The following is a 235-nucleotide window of genomic DNA, read 5'->3' as shown; positions in this document are numbered from 1 at the left end:
CCGCCGCCCCGTCCCGCCCTCCGCTGCCGGTTCGGCGCGCTGCGGCCAATGGGGGCCGTTGCTGTCTCCTCCGTCACATCCCAGACAGCCAATGGTAGCAGCGCTCGGCAGCTCGTGGCTCTTTCGCGGCAAAAAGGATTTGGCGCGCAAAAGTGGCCGGGACTTTGCAGGCAGCGGCGGCCGGGGGCGGAGCGGGATCCGGAGCGGGATCAAGCCCTCGCTGCGGCCTGCCGCA

The 235-nt window shown here is 71.1% G+C and overlaps 1 protein-coding gene across 1 annotated transcript in view; it reads left to right on the top strand.

The window, feature by feature from the left end:
* Positions 1-235, top strand: part of E2F1 (E2F transcription factor 1) — a 19,075-nt gene that overhangs the window by 9,468 nt on the left and 9,372 nt on the right. The gene's annotated exons all lie outside the window — the stretch shown is intronic.

The sequence above is a fragment of the Pteropus alecto genome, unplaced genomic scaffold (assembly GCF_000325575.1).
Source record: "Pteropus alecto unplaced genomic scaffold, ASM32557v1 scaffold45, whole genome shotgun sequence".
Lineage (NCBI taxonomy): Eukaryota > Metazoa > Chordata > Mammalia > Chiroptera > Pteropodidae > Pteropus > Pteropus alecto.
This window is presented reverse-complemented; position numbering and strand designations above follow the sequence as displayed.